This window comes from Oryctolagus cuniculus, chromosome 14 (assembly GCF_964237555.1).
Source record: "Oryctolagus cuniculus chromosome 14, mOryCun1.1, whole genome shotgun sequence".
NCBI classification, from domain to species: domain Eukaryota; kingdom Metazoa; phylum Chordata; class Mammalia; order Lagomorpha; family Leporidae; genus Oryctolagus; species Oryctolagus cuniculus.
In genome coordinates this window covers 44488284-44504458 of record NC_091445.1, presented here as the reverse complement: position 1 = coordinate 44504458, position 16175 = coordinate 44488284, and the positions used below count along the sequence as shown (strand labels likewise).

Below are 16175 nucleotides of genomic sequence, written 5' to 3'. Positions count from 1 at the left end.
CCAGGAATCCTCCTTAAACTCTCTTCTGCACCTTTCTTGTCTGAGGTTCAGTGGGCTGCTTTAAATGGCAGTGCTGGGATACACACATGGATCCCCATCAATGGAAGAGAATGCGGGACAGTCAAAACATGAGCACTGGGAATTAGGCAATGATCTGTATGTCCAGGTGTCTGGGTGACCCATGGGAGTGAGTCATACCTGTGCATCTCTAACATGATGCAGCATGAACGTTTTGGAAAAAAAGATTGAATCCTCAGTTGATGTCCATCTTGTCCACCACCCTGGCCTGTGCCCACCTCATTCCCCTCACTTACATTTATTTCCCCACATTTCCTCTGTCTCCAGTGCCCTTCACCTCATATAATGAGAGATTTAGCTCATAATTTGACCCTTCAAGAACTCAGGTTTGACCAGTACCACTAACTCCAACAACTTCCTTGAGACACTGTCTATACCTGTTACCATGCAATGGAGGGTGGGGGCGAGGCAGGTGAGGGGAATAGTTGTCTGACCATAACTTCAGGCATCTGACTGCTGGCCTGCAGGACAGCAGGAGAGTAAATGTTTGTCGTTTTAAGCTTCTCAAGTTGTGGTAATATGTTGCAGCAATGATAGGTCCCTAACAGATACCAATGGAGGGAATCTCAGATAATTGTTCCAAAGGTATTAAATCATTCATGCAATTTTAAAGTATATCCCTGGTTTAGGAGCCCCTCTCAGGGCTGACATCTACACTAAAGGGGCATATGGACCAATGAGCATTCTGATTGGTTGGGAAGCATTTCTAAATAACTAGTGGCAAGATCACATTGATTGTTAAATGCTTTGAATATCATCTTCAATCTTTTTTGTTTGTTTGTTTTTGGACAGAGTGGACAGTGAGAGAGAGAGAGAGACAGAGAGAAAGGTCTTCCTTTGCCATTGGTTCACCCTCCAATGGCTGCCGCAGCCGGTGCACCGTGCTGATCCGATGGCAGGAGCCAGGTACTTATCCTGGTCTCCCATGGGGTGCAGGGCCCAAGTACTTGGGCCATCCTCCACTGTACTCCCTGGCCACAGCAGAGAGCTGTCCTGGAAGAGGGGCAACCGGGACAGAATCTGGCACCCCGACCGGGACTAGAACCCGGTGTGCCGGCACCGCAAGGCAGAGGATTAGCCTAGTGAGCCGCGGTGCTGGCAACATGTACTAACTTATTATGATATCTCTGAACAGGATCTTGTTTGAAACACTAAGAAAGATATAAGTTTGAAGTGAGCCCCTCTTGTAGTAATGCAAATTCTGCTGAAATTGAAGCAAGAACAAACATTAAATCAGTGATAAAACTTGAGTGGAAAATTATGAAGTCATTAATGATTGATGAAAAAGTTATAGGGAAAATTCCTACAAAGAAATGGGCAGCTTACAAATTCATAATTCATTTTAAGAAGAAATGAGATGATGTTGAAGATGAAGTGTAGAGTGCCAGGTAATCTACATTAGTGAGGAAAAAATCAATTTTATTCATGCCCTAATTGAAGACAACCAGTGAGTAACATCAGAAACAATAGTACCACAGACAACTCAACTGGTTCAGTTCACACATTTTTGAATAAATAAAGTGAGGCAGACTTTTAACTCAATCATTGCCAAAACTGTAGTGCCCAGATCAGCTGCAGACAGGAGCAGAGTTTCCATGGAAATTTAAACAAGTGGAATTAAGATTTGAAAGAACTTCTTTGAAGAATTGGGATGGATGATGAAGCACTGTAGAAGATTCCACAGTACAATCCTGAAGACAAAGCACAATCAGAGCAATGGCTGCCAAAAGCTGAGAGTGATCCAGTCTAAGCAAAAGTGGACTGGTCCAGAACAATGGCAGCTTCTCAGCGGAGAGGCAAAAGGCAGTTTCCTTGTTGAGTTTCTGGAGGGCCAAAGAACAATACTACTGCTTACTAAGAGAGAATTTTGAAAAAGGCAGCCAAAGTTTTGGCGGGAATGGGAATCATACATTACCAGGACTATGCTCCTGCTCATTTGTTTCATCAAATAGGGGCGATTTGCTAGAGTTTCAGTGGAAAATCATTACACATCAACCTTACAGCTTGATTTAGATCTGTAAGATTTCTCTTTGTTTCCTAATCTTAAAAACATCTTCAAAGGGCACCATTTTTTTCAGCTATTAATTTTAAAAAGACTTCACAGATGTGTTAAAATTCCTAGGACCCTCAGTTCTTAAGTGATAGGCTTGTATCATTACCTACAAAAGTGTCTTGATCTTGATGGAGCCTATGTTGAGAAAGTTTATTTTTTATATTTCAATTCCATTTTCATGAACAAATCTTTGAAAATTCTCTCATATTTCTAAGGTTGATTTTGCAGTTAGACATAATAAGTTCTAGCATTCCATAGCAAAATGAAGTGAGTAGAGATCACAATAATGTGCTAGATACTCTATAAAACTGGATAATAGGAGCTGGTAGGCTCCAATCATGAAGAAAAGATAAGGAAATGGAAAGGCTACTTGCCTGATTTGATCAATTAAGTTTGTATATGTAGTGACATGTTATACCGTATCCCATAGAAATATACAAGTATTACATATTCATTTTTAAAAATCTTCAATAAATAAAGTTAAATTTTATCCCTTACTTTGGTTATTCCCCAAAGTAAGCCCGGGGCAAACAATGAATGCGTTAAAAGATTGTGAAACAAGTTTTAAGGACAAATTTAAACAGAAGTTAGAGAAGTGTCCTGGGAGAGGTACAAGTCTACTAATTTAGGGGTCAAAGAACTATCACCTATGAGTGTGAATAAGTCCCTAGTGATCTGTTCAGCAAGCTAGACCACTGTGTGAATTCTGTAGAGACAGCATCCAGAGATAGCAAATGTAGTTCATTTCTTTTGATCTGCATTGTGTTTTAATCCCTAGAGTTTAGACTCCAGCTATCTCTGCAGACAGTCACATTGTCAGCATTTGCAGAGTCCTTCATAAGTTCATGGGACTTCTAAGAATGTAATAAAATTGCAGTTTATATGCTGAAAGACTAATTTTTTGCATTCTTTACCATTTTTAGATCCTTTCCATAAATTTAGATAAAATTATTTTGTTTTCATTCAGTCATGTGGATTCTTGACTTGAAAACAGACACAGTTTGAATGAACTCAGAAAGCTATTTAGTATAAGTTATTTTTTAAGCAGAGTAAAAACATAGATTCAAGTTCTATATCTGGATAGAGTCTGCATATTTCTTTGAGTATCTCTAGCCATTTTTATCTACAATATTGCATGCTATTTTGGAACCAAGAAAGCAGCTGGCACATCTTACATAAATGATACCCCCAAGGCCAGCGTTGTGACACAGTAGGTTAATCCTCTACCTGCAGCGCCGACATCCCATATGGATGCCAGGTTCTAGTCCCTGCTGCTCTTCTTCCAATCCAGCTCTCTGCTATAGCCTGGGAAAGCAGCGGAAGATGGCCCAAGTCCTTGGGCCCCTGCACCTGCATGGGAGACCCGGAAGAAGCACGTGGCTCCTGGCTTCAGACTGGCGCAGTTCCGACTGTTATGGCCACTGGAGAATGAACCAATGGATGGAAGACCTTTCTCTCTGTTTCTCCCTCTCACTATCTATAACTCTACCTCTCAAATAAATAAATAATCTTTTAAAAAAGATACCCTATATAAACACATTGTATTTTTAAAAATTCTCTTAGATATAAATATGTTAATTTATACAATGCCAATCACAAAAAAAGCTAAATTAAAATTTCATATAACTTGGCTCCAAATACCCTTAAAAGGAATTCAAAGCCTACTTTTACACAATGTCAAATAGCTGGAATGAAAAAGGTAACTTAAAAAGAAATAATTTAATGTTACAGCTATGAGAAAGGATTTGTAATATTGTATATTCCAGACATATCTATACTATAGTTAGACCAAAAGTTTCTGATTTCATGTAAATGTTAAGTATCGGGTTGTACATTATATAGACTGATGTTCTCTATCCATTGAGAATTTCAGGTACTAATCAGAGAGATTGTTGTTCATGAATACACAATGCCTTGCCCCATACACAGGGGGATAGGTTGATGCAAGACACCTCTGATTGCCAAATAGCACCAGACCCTAAAAAAGCATTTTTTCCTCCTCATACATACTTATGATACAATTTAGTTTATAAATTAGGCACAGTAAGAGGTGAAAAGCAATAACTAACAATAAAATAGAACAATCACAGTAAGATACTATACTAAATGTTATTTAAAACTTATGAATTATTTATTTTGGAGACTTTCCATTTAATATTCTAGAACTGCTATTGTCAGTGAGTGAGTAAGAAAAACTGCAGGTAGAGGGAGAACTACTACACCTAACAAGTGTGTATTTTACATGACCAATTCTTCAGGAACTAGTGCAAACTTGTGAGAATATTCTTTTTTTTTACAGATTTATTTAAAAGGCAGAGTTACAGAGAGGGAAAGACAGAGATAGACAGAGAGACAGAGAGGTCTTCTATCTGTTGGTTTAGTCCCCAGTTGGCCACTATGGTTGGGGCTGAGCTGTGCCAAAGCCAGGCGCCTGGAGCACATCGTTGGCAGGTGCCCAGCACTTGGGCCATTTCCGTGGCCTTCCCTGGCACATTACCAGGAAGCTGGATCAGAGCTGGAGCAGATGGAACTTGAATCAGTGCTAGTATGGATCCCAGCATAGCAGACTGTGGCATAACTCACTGCATCACAACACCGGTCCTGAGAACATTTTTTAATACTAGGTTGGGATGAATTGTGTCTAAGCTGTCTTCCCAATCTAAGATTCTGTATCTAAGATGTGACTAAAGTTAAATTAAGCTATCAAAACAAGTTAATGTACAATTTTTAAAAATAAACGTGCATTGAGTGTCTCCTTTTGTTAGGTTCCATGCTAGAGACTTGCTACATTACCTCATGCTAGTGGATGCTATGGGCATTTCTCAAGGGCTCCTTCAGCAGTGACACTTGCTTTTCCCCAGATACTAAGAGTGTTGACAGGCACTTCTGGCCTCAGGAATTGATCTTGGTATAAAGGGGCTGCTTAACCAAAGCTTAGGCTCTTCTTTCTGGGGCAATCATCAATAGGCAGCTGGGCAGAGATCGTCTCACTTTGCTTTAATTTAGGTAATCCTGAAAGGCTGGTCTATGCGGGACCAACATTTCAGCTCAATATCTTTCTCTGCCTCATGCTACCTTCTCCAGTCAGCCTTGTTCCTGCATGCAAACCTTGCTCCCCACATCTCTTCCATGGAGTCTAACCGAAGAACTCCATTTAATATTAAACATAACACTTGTTGTCTATGGCAAGTGAAGTACCTCTTTTAAAATTGTTAGGATCGAGCTAATACTTTAGCAAAGAAAAGTTTTCCAAAGAAATTTTGCAAAAGTTCAGTGAGAATGGAGTTATTAAACAGCAACAGCATCCTCAGCATGTGCAGACAGTGCTCTTGAGACAGTGCCTCTGCCTCGGAGCCAACAGTCCCCCAGTTGGCTCCACTCTCTCTACCAAAATAAGTAGAGATCGAAGGAACTCTCCAGTCATCAGAGCAGAACCAGAATACAGAAATTGAGAAAAACAAAACTTATATTACTTAGCCTGAAAAATCCCATCTTAACAGAAGATACTAGAAAACATTATGGGAAAAGTGAAAGGAGGTAGATACTATTATAGGAGACCACCCATGTTATTTTAACGGTAAGTTTCCAGGGGCTGTAAGAAGAAGGACAATTAGGCATGAAAGGGACTTTCCAGAGTGATAGGAGCCCAAACATCTCGGGGCAGACTGAAGGCAGAATCTAAATAATATAGAAAAGCCAGATATTTTCCCTTATAAAGCAAGTCAAACAATCCTCTTTAAACCACCCTTGGATGGGACTTTCTCTTCTCTTTAGAAAATAAGTATTTGACATTAATATTAGACAGATCCCTACCATAAATTCACTAACAAAGTACTTCACTTATAACAGAGTTTTCTGTCTTCATCTTTATGTTGTCTGTAAAGTCCATGGCAAGAACATGTCTACATTTTTTCTGAGATATTTAGAACAGCATGGATTTCACCCAGATTCTGTGCCTCAACTTTGTAGGTCAGTGGCATTATTAAATGATGCTGCCTTAATAACATTATTTTGTTGACTTCTGTCTGGCCTCGCTCCACATTGCATTTTCAGAGCTCTGTTCTTTGTTTTGTGTTGGTTTATTATCTCCTATTGTGCAGCAGATAACAGGAGATAGAAGAACTTAGTTCTGCAGCTAGTGTTTTCCAAACTACCCTATAGCTTGTCACAAGATGTTCTACCTCTAAGCTTCAGTTAATATAAAAATACATTATTTTACATATAGTGCAACAAACCACTAACAAAATTTAATTACAGGAAAAAAAAAGGTGCAAGCTGTTTCTATTACATGGCTAGCATAATTAACATCCTATCTGCTTCCAAAAACCAGTCTAAAATATACATTTTTTATAATATCTCTGAATGCCCAGTTAGGTATTTTTAAACCTATATATTGTTTTATCTAGAACAGAGCTATCCAGTAAAATTCTCACATAGAAATATTTTATATTCTGTGATATGTAATGTGAAGAGACTTCAAAAAGGTTTATGGAAAAGTTGAATCCAGAATTTATTTTTGTGCAATATTTTTTAAATCCATGCAGAATGTTTTAATAATACACAATCTCCAAGAAATTTTAGAAGATCTCTTGCACAGTAGCTACAAAGCCATATACAACTATTGAGCTTGTGAAATGTAGCTAATGTCCCTAGGAAACTCAATATTAAATGTTATACAATTTTAATTCATTTACATTTAATATAAATAGTTATAATGGAACACAGCACACTCATTTGTTTAGAGATTGTCAGTGATGGCCTTAGGCCAGGACTGAGTAATTGTCACTCTATAAGGCTGGCAAAGCTCAAAATATTACTACTTGTCCTTTACAGAAAAAACATGGCTATCTTTTTTAGAGGAAAGTTGCTGTTTATACTATATGTTAGAATGATTAAATGTTTATTCTTTCTGTAACTTTTTACTCTATTTCAGAGAATAAGGCTTTTGCATCAGAATTTTGGACACTGTTTAATTTTCTTCACAGGTTGACACCAATTAAGCTCATGGGCTTAATAGAGTAGAACCTTCTCTTCAGTTCAGATTTTGACAACCTGAAGATCTGTGTACAAAGTGTGTGTTCCTAGATGTTTACCAAATATTGTACTAGCCTGTTCATGATTTCAAAACATTCCAATAGCCTTTGCAATCCTTCCAAGAGGTGATTTCATTTTAAGAATATCAAATTCAATTCAGTATTTTGCTACCATATCACTGGTTTTCCAAAACATTTGGCTTCACAGAATTATGCAACTGCTACTCAAAGTACAAATATGACTTCAATTTTTCTTGGTGGTATTTTTTAACTACAGTATTTTTTAACTACTGTGCTGTACATTAGATACCCAGAATTACCAAACTACTTTGAAAAGTTTGTGGGAAACGGAATCAAAAGATATTTATCTTTGTGGAAAAAAAAATGGAGCTCCATGTGTAGTTTCTCCATACTCTACATTTCCAGGAACCTTTGGAACATCCTCTTGCATTCATCTTGCAATTGAAAATCTGTATCCATTGGTCAGTATCTTTCCACTTCCCCAGCCATCCAGCCTCGTGACAGCCGCCTCTACGCTCTGCTTCCTTCAGTTGGACTATTTTAGATTCCACATATTAGTGAGACCATCAAGCATCTACCTTTCCATGCCTGACTGACTTGATTTAGCATAATGTCCTCCAGGTTCATCAATATTGTGGCAAATCATAGAATAGCTCCCCTTTTTTGTAGCTGAATAATATCCCATTGTATAGATACCACATTTTCTTTATTCCTCGGTTGGACATTTACGTTAATTACATGTCTTGGCTCATATGACTAGCAATGTAATGGATAAGGGAGTGCAGACATCTCTTTAATATACTGATTTCATTTCAGTTGGATATAGACTCATTGCTGGATTATTGTTAGTTGATTCCATGTGATGTTGGCTGTGGGCTTGTCATTTATAGCCTTTAACATGTTGAGGTATGTTAATGAATGCATTTCAATTCTAAGATCTGGAACAAGACTGCAATGTACCCTCTTATTCAACAGGGTACCGAAAATTTTAGCCAGAGCCATCAAGCAAGATAAAGGGAAAAAAGGCATAAAAATAGGAAAGGAAGCAGTCAAATAATCCCGCATTGTAAGCTGACATGATTGTATTTAGATAGAAATGTAAAGGGTCCACCAAGAAACTATTAGAACTTATAAACAAATTGATGAAAGTTGCAGAATACATAATTATTTATGTAAACAGAATAGATTTACTGTATCATATATACATATATATCATATATACAGTTTTAAGAACATAATGATACTTCCCACCCTCCTTCCTCCTTCTTTTCTTATTTTTCTTTTAATTTATGCAATAACATACTTTCAATATAACAATGACTAATGTCCTGAGAAAGAAATTAAAAGAGTAATCTCATTCACCATATCTACAAAATCTACCTTGAATAAATTTAACCAAAGATGTGAAAGATGTCTACAGTGAAAATTACAAAACACTAAGGAAAAAATTGAATAACACACACACACAGACACAAATGGAAAAATCTCCCACTTTCATGGATTAGTAACATTAATATTAAGGTATCTATATTATCCAGAGCAATTTACAGAAACAATCAGCTCTCATCAAAATACCAATAAAATTTTTCACAGAACTAGAAAAAGCAATCCTAAAATTCATATGGAAACATAGAAAACTCTGAATAACAAAAACAATCTTGACCCAAAAAAACAAAGCTGGAGGAATCACAACACCAGATTTCAAAACATACCATAGAGCTAGTGTAACAAAAAGAACATGATACTGGCATGACACATAGACCAACTGAGCAGAATAGAAATACCAGAAATGAGTCAAATAATTTATAGCCAATTGATCTTTGACAAAGGTTTGCAGGAAGCAACACAGGAGGAAAAGCAGTCTCTTGAACAAATGGTACCAGAGAAACTGGTTATCCATACACAAAAGATTGGCACATGACCCCCTCACACACCTCGCATCCTACACAAAAATCAACTCACAATGGATCAAATATATAAATGTAAGACCTGAAAACTATGAAAATACTAGAATCAAATACAGGGGAACTACTTCAAGACATTGATATAGACAATAATTTCTTAAATAATACCCTCAAAACATAAATGGGATTATATCATGTAAGAAGCGTCTAAACAACAAAGGAAATAGCTAACAGAAATGGAGAGACAGCCAACAGAATTGGAGAAAATACTTGTAAACTATTCATCTGGCAAAGTACTAATATCTAGGATATATAAGGAACTCAAAAACGAAAATCAGGCCAGTGCCGCGGCTCACTAGGCTAATCCTCTGCCTTGTGGCGCCGGCACACCGGGTTCTAGTCCCGGTCGGGGCGCCAGATTCTGTCCCGGTTGCCCCTCTTCCAGGACAGCTCTCTGCTGTGGCCAGGGAGTACAGTGGAGGATGGCCCAAGTGCTTGGGCCCTGCACCCCATGGGAGACCAGGAGAAGTACCTGGCTCTTGCCATCCGATCAGCACGGTGCACCGGCCGCGGCGGCCATTGGAGGGTGAACCAATGGCAAAAGGAAGACCTTTCTCTCTGTCTCTCTTTCTCACTGTCCACTCTGCCTGTCAAAAAATAAATAAAGAAAGAAAGAAAGAAAATCAAACAATCCAGTTAAGAATCAAAGAATCTGAAAAGACTACATAAGAAAAGCAAAGCCAAACAAAACAAAAACAGAAATTGGTTTAATCGAGTCAAAGATTCCTGTTAGTTGTGAGTGTTGGCATAGTCCGGAGAAAAAAATCATCATATAACATCAAAGCTGAACAGAAAAAAAGGTGAAGAAGAAGAAGGAACATAAAAGTATAAAGTAAAAAGACAACCCATCATAAGCTCTTGTAAGTAAGTCTAGCCTAGGAATCACAAGATACAATAGTTCAAGGCCTGCAAGCATATTCTTTATGCAGTTCCCCCAATATCAATATTCATTTTTTATGAAAAAAAATCTCTAGTGAGTGTTTATCATGTTCCAGGTACTATTCCAATTGTTGAGACCAAAGCAGGACAGATAGTATACTTACTCTTGTGGAATCTATTTATTTATTCACTTACTTTATTGATAAATTGTTAAATTGATTAATTAAATCACTTGTGGGCATATTAATATAGAGTCTCTTATTTGAACAAGATAGAGAAATTTAACATAATGCTATTTTGAAGAGATTTCTGGTTTTTTTTCTAATGAATTCATTCTAAGAATAGTGGTATCAGTGCAGTTATCAAAAGCTATTTTTATTCTTCAGTTTAAACGCAAAGTATAGAGGCACAAACTATATATGCTTTCAAGAGAGTAAAGTTCAAATAAATGCCCCCCCCAAAATAAAAATGCTTTCATTAATCCTTTTCTTCCTCTCAGACATGCTGTAATTTATATCACTATCTTGGGTTTTTCTGAGTGGAAAAGAAGAATTGAAAATCCTCAACCAGATGCATAGTTCAAAAGTCAGTATTGTAAAATCATTGCCTAAAATATTCCCAACACCAGGGAATCTCCCAAAGAATGCGAGAGCCCTGTTTCTTCACGGCCCCTGCGGTGCTGTGCAGGCAGCAGCCCAGTTAGACCTTGTGCTGCCAACAGAAACATGAAAGTGAGAAATTATCTGTAAAAAACAACACAGTCATCCTTATTGGGACTTTCTTATCAAAAACCAGGATATACAGCTGAGCTAAACCTTTCAGTTTTGAAAAAAACCATTTGTCCTCACTGCTGTTAGATGTGCTTGGTTGGAAATTTGGCTAAACAACCAAGGAACAGTCTTTTTAAAAAGTAGAAAAAGCATTCTACAGAAACAAAATACGGAAACACTTAAAGTGTTTTTTTTTTTTTTTTGGTGTCAAATATTTCACCTATGTATGCGATGTTGCCTCTCCAAAAGTCAGCTTTGAATTGTCAGAAAAACAATTGGTGCATCATCCTAGTACTTTGAGAAAGTTAAAAATGCATTCTTCTTTTACCAACCTCCCCCACACCAAGCAAGAAGTATAATTCTTTAATTTTCTGACATGTGACTTCCCTTTGCCTTTTCCCTTATCCCAAATAAAAATATCCCTCATACAACTGAAAGTTTAATTGTATTTCTATCTGGACAAAACCACTAAAAATCCTGTATTCAATTATACAAGAAAACAGATTATTCTACCTTTAAGTTAGAAGCCATGACCTATGAATTTCATTTGAAAGTTCATGAAAAAATGGGATAAAAATAAATTTATTTCGGTGTCAAATTTCTAAAAGTTCATGGAAAATATTTATTATGAAAAAACAATGCATAAATGTCAAAACAATGTTTTGCAATAAAGCAGACTTATCTTTTCATTCCATTTCCCAAGAACTTTATAAGTAGCCTCCTATTTTAGTTCTGAAAGAATACAGTTCAGATATCAGAAGTATTAGCTAAACTTTCTAAAGGTATTTTATTGTCCTTGATTGTTCCCTTTGCATATCCCCAAATGCAAAAAAATGTTTCTTCAAGATAGCTTTAAAGTTCTTTACTCTCAAAAGGATTCTTAAAAAAGAAAACCTTATTTTGTGCCAAATTTAATTTATTGGCCCTTGAAATGAAACTTAATGTTTTCTTGATGCTTATCAAATCAAGAACATTTATAGCATCAGTATTTTTGTGTGATGGGTAGAAAACCAAGAAAAATATTGTGACTGTTTGATTTTATGTACTCTGTCAGTGAAAAAACATTGTTATCCCTTTATTCTTGAAAACCAATGATATGTCTCACATTGAAAATGGATTTCAAATACATTTTAACACAGAGAAGTATGGAGATTCCTTCATAAAACTAGAAAGAGAACTTCAATGCAATCCATCCATTCTACCATTGTGAAATCATTATAACAATGGAACACTTGCACTACCATATTTATTTCAGCCATATTTACAACAGCCAAGCTATGGAATCAAATAAAGTATCCATCAATAGATACAGAATAAAGAAAACATGACACATATCTGCAATGAAATATTAGCCATAAAAATGAAATCCTGTCATTCGTTGCAAAGTGGATGGACCTGGATGTCATTATATTAAATGAAATAAGCCAAGCACAGGAAAATTAAACACTCCATGTTCTTCCTCATTTATGGAAGCTAAAAAGCAAAACTATTTGTGTGGCCATAGAATAGTAATTACTAGAAGCTGGGAGGGGTGGAGAAGAGGGTAATAAGTACCAAATCAGAGTGGGATTGAAGGAAGAAATTCCTAGTATTATACAGCATACTGGGGTGAGTATACTTTACAATCTATTACATAATATTTTTATGCAAATAGAAGCAAGGAGTTCCAAGATTCTAATGATAAAGTGATGTCGTAGAGGGGAAAATGTTAATTGTCCTGATTTGATCAGTACACATTCTATATGTATATAGGAATGTCCTGCTATACCCCATTAAATGTCTAATTATTGCTAATCAAAACAAAATTAATGTGTAAGGCATAAACCCATTTTAAAAAGAGAAAAAAAGGAAATATAAAGGCGGGCTTATCTAAAGAAGAAAAACCACTAGAAGGCAGAGTTTGAAGTCAATGCATGAAGGCTGAAGAATATTTGAATTATCACTTTTTATGAAGTGCTAACAAGGAAAAGGGTAAAACTGCAAAAAGGAACCCTTTCTTCAGACATCTTACTGCTTGAATTTTTCTTCCATGAGGTTGTGGAATATGAAGATTCTTGAACAAATCTTTTAATAAGTAGAGCCTACATGTTGTCTTTAAAAAAATATTGATTTGCCTCCTGGAAGAGAACCCCAAAACCATAATTGTCTGACTTTTTATTTAGCTTGGGCTAAAAGACAAATCCTATACGTATGAACATGCCAATGCCCTCCAAAATAACTCTTCAGCCAAACCAGTTTCCCTTTGCCAGAAACAAAAATGAGCATAAAACTATTCTAATGTTCCAGTGTTCAGAATACATAAAACAAAGACATTTGTCAAAACCCTGTCAGGTTTGTTCCTGGGAAGCCATCTGTCCCAGGACTTAAGATCAGTTTAGGAGGTAAGACTTTCTATTTTCATTTCATGGGACTCCCATCCTTTGAGGACCCCTGGGGAAAGAAGCTAAGTTCTCTCTGGATTCATCTCCATCTTCTGTGCTCATGGAAATCCCAGGAATTTTACTTTGCTTTATCTATTTTAAGTTGTTTTAATACTCAATGAAGCTAAAAAAATAATCCAGAGGAGGTTGAAACATCTTCTCTCCCTTTTGCTCAAGTAGTTGGTAAAGGGAGTCTAAACTGAGGATGTATGAATCTCTGAATATTGACTCTAGTTAGAGACTAGTTCCTTCCATGTCCAGGAAGTCTGCCCTGCCACGTGAATCCAACCTGTTAACATCTGCCACTCAGAGGGACCTGGCATCCCCACATTGTGGGAAGTTTTAATTGATTATTGGAGACATTCTAGAGTGGACAATTTACAAAGCCAGGACCTATCATTAGCTCAGCAGGAGGGGAGGAAGGAGGAAGGAGGAAGGAAAGAAAGAAGGATGGATTATAAAAATGAGGAAACAAGAGACCTTCTTCTAGTGAAAACACTGAAGCTGAAGCAAGGACCCTAAGCTTTGTTTTGATATGAGGTACAGGCAAGGACAATTATAAACTCATCTCTCTCCCTAAATGATTCCATTTCTTTTGAATGTGGGCTTAAATTGAATTTCTATTGCAACCTAAAATGAACTCAAATTTAAATATAGCTATTAAATAGTCTGCTAAAAATAAACTCAATTTTATAATGTTTTCAAACTATAGCAGACATCCTGATATGTAAATATGAATTTAAGACACAGAACAGTGGATCTCTGTTATCAAATTACAGCTTGCTCACCCGAAGTTTGACTTACCTGTCTTGCACCATTCCAGAAGAAATGAAGGCTGAGTTGGTGTTAAGGTGCGATCATGCTCCAGGAGCTTACACTAGACGCCACAGAAACTGTAAGTAGGACCTGCATTTAGGGCCTTATAAACTCTGTTCCCAAACTGACCGAATTTTCCTGAACCTGGAATGAGCATGAACTTCTCCAGCTACACCCGAGTTTAACATGCAGAACAAATATGATGCATGTTCTCCTGTGTGCACGCCAGATGCCGACCAGATGTGCGTGCACTGCAGCCCGCTGGCCTGGTTGGGAATGCCTGGACATTTACACCACAACCAGTCTCTGTTTTTGTATCATTCAGAGGCAATTTGCTTAAACCAGAAATTACTAAATGTGATTATTGTCACTTGAAAGCAGCCATGATGTGGCACGTCATCGCTTCTGTGTTGTCTCTTCAGTGCTTTAATACTGCATCATATTTTTAACTGAATTCATAATCTCTGACCCTCCTTGAAGATCCGGTTTGCAACTCGGGGTCTCCAGGCAGCCTCGTCCCTTCCATTGGGTTGACATCGCCACTGTTCTGTTGGATTTTAACCCTGCCCTCTGCACACGCACTGCTGTGTGAACCACACACTTCTTCTTCACTTCTTCGGTGATTCAAACCTGCTTTTTATCTCAGTTTAAGACTGCCTCATCAAGGAACAGAGTTCTCAGCAAAACATGCTGCTCCCCACCCTCCCAAATTCCATGCACAAATTTTGATAAGTGTTTCTATTTCCCTCACAGCACCTAGAGCAGGATAGAATACAACATGGCTCACCAGCCAAAACTGCCCCTCTGCCCATTTTTGAACAGCCCACCAGCATACAATGGTTTTTCCATTTTAAGTAGATGGAAAAAACAATGAATAATATTTCATGACACGTAAAAATTCTATGAAACTCAAATTTCAATGTCCATAAATAAATCTCACTGCAATCCATCCATGATCATTTGTGTTCTTATTTTCTGTGATTGCCCTTGTGCTGTAATAGCAATGTCCTATCAACAGAGACCATGTGGCGTGAAAACCTTAAAATATTTATTCTTGGGCCCCTGATTCAGATATATCTTTGTTCTTCTTCCCTGACAAACAAAAGTAGGTGCTCACCTCCCTCTGAAGGCCAGGGCGAGCGCCTTCCTGCACAAGCGCCTTGATGTGATTCTCGGAGCCCTCAAGTGTGCTCTCTGCTCCCTTCACAGACAGGTTCTGTGAACACCGCGCTCCTGATTTCCTTTCAGCCTTTCTGCTTCATCACTGTCAGCCTCATTGTTCTTGCCTCATCGTCAGGTGTTGGAGTTTCCTAGGAGTCTGCCCAAACACTTTCCTTCCCTGGCCCTACTCTTCCTGGGTCGTGTCTTCCATCACCGTGGTTTAACATACTACTCAGATGCTGAGCCTCCCAATTTTGTCTTCAGCCCCTGTCTGTGTGACAAACAATGCCACACATCCAAATGTTGATGTAGCATCCACATTCTTCTCTATTCTAATGTGTTCAAAACTGGATGTTTGTTTTACTTGTAAGTCTGTGCTAATCCTAGTCTTTCTCAGCTACTCCATTGCTCAAGATGGACAGCTGGGAGACAATCTTGTCTCTCCATAGGCAGGGATTCCTGTTGATTTTACTTCTAAGATGCATCCTGAGTCTCTGTTTCATGCATATTTTAATTCAAGATGTTCATTCTCCAGGGACGGAACCTGCTTTCCTACTGGATGGATAGTCACCCTCTTAAATCCCTGCATTCCATACAGCATTGTGATGACTTCCCTCCCCATATTCTCTTTATTACCTGTTTGATGCAGAGCAGAAACTGCATCCAGGAACTTGTGGGTTGGGGCATCAGAGTCCATTGTCCTAGGCTCCCACCCTCGTACAGTGAAATATGATGACCTCTGTTCTTGAAGATACTAAGTTCACGGAATATTTCTCTTTCTATGCTACAGCCATGGAAGCACAATTTACCAGAACACATGTATCTAGAGAATACAATGCAACCTTAAAGAAGAAGGAAATGCCATTACCTGGGACAGCAAAGAGAACAATTTGCTAAATGAAATAAGTCAGACATAAAAAGGCATATATTGCATGATCTCACTTATATTTTGAATCTAAAAATGTCAAAGTCAATGGAAG

General features: G+C 37.7%; 1 long non-coding RNA gene across 1 annotated transcript in view; it reads right to left on the bottom strand.

Moving 5' to 3' along the window:
* LOC127492843 (uncharacterized) overlaps positions 1 to 15773 on the bottom strand; it is a 58779-nt gene extending 43006 nt beyond the window's left edge. Inside the window, exon 1 of the long non-coding RNA XR_007922645.2 lies at positions 14023 to 15773. This is a non-coding gene — a long non-coding RNA (uncharacterized lncRNA). The remainder of the gene's footprint in view (positions 1 to 14022) is intronic.
* Positions 15774 to 16175: the final 402 nt, after the last annotated feature.